Source organism: Portunus trituberculatus, chromosome 6 (genome assembly GCF_017591435.1).
Source record: "Portunus trituberculatus isolate SZX2019 chromosome 6, ASM1759143v1, whole genome shotgun sequence".
Classification (NCBI taxonomy): Eukaryota; Metazoa; Arthropoda; class Malacostraca; order Decapoda; family Portunidae; genus Portunus; species Portunus trituberculatus.
Genome location: NC_059260.1, coordinates 2096389 through 2098888, shown reverse-complemented (window position 1 = coordinate 2098888; position 2500 = coordinate 2096389).

Sequence of the window (2500 nt, the reverse complement as noted above, 5' to 3'; positions counted from 1 at the left end):
TAGTAGTAGTAGTAGTAGTAGTAGTAGTAGTAGTAATGGGTAGTTTTGCGGCTGACCTTGCTATGGGGCACTCTCTCTCTCTCTCTCTCTCTCTCTCTCTCTCTCTCTCTCTCTCTCTCTCTCTCTCTCTCTCTCTCTCTCTCTCTCTCTCTCTCTCTCTCTCTCAGTTTTGTCAGGTTAACCTTGTATTCTCTCTCTCTCTCTCTCTCTCTCTCTCTCTCTCTCTCTCTCTCTCTCTCTCTCTCTCTCTCTCTCTCTCTCTCTCTCTCTCTCTCTCTCTCTCTCTCTCTCTCTCTCTCTCTCTCTCTCTCTCTCAAGGAAAGTAAAAGACAATGAAAGAGCTTATTATTTACAAGTAAGGTTAAGTTAGGTTAAGTTAGGTTTGGTTAGGTTAAGCTGGATTTAACCCCTTCAGTACTGGGACACATTTTATGGAGGTCAGAAGATTACCTTGAGTTTCGAGATTTGAGTACCATTAGACCATTTTATTGACATTAGCAAGGGTCTATGGAGGGCTGAAGATTAATGGCCACAGTTTTCACTATTTTAACCCCCGACATGAGTTTGTGAAGCTGTATAGAGTCACCAAATAGTCACCAGAAGGAATATGGAAACGCGTCACGGTACTGAAGGGGTTAAAGGAATGATTGAAAGGTCTTCCCACGTTCTACCAAGTTCTAAGTGAATGGAAACAAGAATGAACTTATTAAGAGTACGTAAAGGGAGTTATTTGTGTTACATGTATATAATTTGCCTTTATTAATGTGTTTATTTTTCATTGATTTCATTATCGCGTGCGTAAGTGTTGGCATTATGAGTATTTACCAGTTGACGGAGAAAAAAAGACATAGAGAGAGAATATATGAATGCTTTTGAATGTCAGTGTGTGTGTGTGTGTGTGTGTGTGTGTGTGTGTCTGTGTGTGTGTGTGTGTGTGTGCGCATCCGCTATTTGTCCATTAAAGGTATGATGATTGTTACTCTCTCTCTCTCTCTCTCTCTCTCTCTCTCTCTCTCTCTCTCTCTCTCTCTCTCTCTCTCTCTCTCTCTCTCTCTCTCTCTCTCTCTCTCTCTCTCTCTCTCTCTCTCTCTCCTTTCCTTTCCTTTCTCTCTCTCTCTCTCTCTCTCTCTCTCTCTCTCTCTCTCTCTCTCTCTCTCTCTCTCTCTCTCTCTCTCTCTCTCTCTCTCTCTCTCTCTCTCTCTCCTGCAATCACTAATCACAGGAATTCATGTTTGGAAAGAATTTTTTGCCCCGAACAATGATGTCAGAAGGAGGAGGAGGAGGAGGAGGAGGAGGAGGAGGAGGAGGAGGTAGATGTTAACAAGGAAGACTATGTGAATTTTCGTGAGGAGGAAGAGAGGAGGAGGAGGAGGATTTGGGTAAGGGTTAGGTAGGAATGAGGAAGAGGATGGTAGGAGGAGGAGGAGGAGGAGGAGGAGGAGGAGGAGGAGGAGGAGGAGGAGGAGGAGGAGGAGGAGGAGGAGGAGGAGTGGGTTAGAAGTTCCATTTGTAATCTACTCCCTCACCTCTCCTCTCTCTCTCTCTCCTCTCCTCTCCCTCTCCCTCTCTCTCCCTCTCCCTCTCCCTCTCTCTCCCATGTCCCGTTACTCCTCTCACCTTGAACGCTTTCCTCTCTCTCTCTCTCTCTCTCTCTCTCTCTCTCTCTCTCTCTCTCTCTCTCTCTCTCTCTCTCTCTGTTCTTTACCATGTCGTATATTTAGAAAAAAAACAGGAAACAGACTTTTCTACGCACACACACACACACACACACACACACACACACACACACACACACACACACACACACACACACACACACACACACACACACACACACACACACACACACACACACACACACACACACACACCATATTCAGAGCAAAAGGTTAAAAGGTTCAACTTATTTCTGTTCCTCCTCCTCCTCCTCCTCCTCCTCTCCTCTCCTCTCCTGCCTTTGCCTTTCACTGTCTGCCTCCGTGTGTGTGTGTGTGTGTGTGTGTGTGTGTGTGTGTGTAGTATACATAAACAATATTGAAAGTTTAACAGGTTCTTTTGGAAGTTAGTGAGGTTTTCAAGGGTGTTGTTGTGGTTCTAATTGTTTAACAGGTTGTAGTGGAAGTTATTGGGGTTTTCATGGTTCTATTAGGTTAGTTGAGGTGAGGTTAGGTTAGATTAGGTTAGGTTGGGTTAGATTAGTTGAAGTTTGGTTAGGTTAGGTTAGGTTAGGTTGAGGTTTGGTTTGGTTGGTTAGTTGGGTTGGGTCAGGTTAGGTTAGGTTAGGTTGGGTTTGGGTTGGGTTGGGTTGGTTTTAGGTTGGGTTAAGTTTTTTTGTGTTTTATTTATTTTTTATTGTTTTATTTTATTTTTGTGTGTTGTGTTTATTGATTTGTGTTTCCTGAGTAAGTAGAATGACAGTACACCTTTTATTCAATCGTTTATTTATTTACTTTTCTTCAAATCATCTCATCATTTCATCTTACTCTAAACATTTCAACCA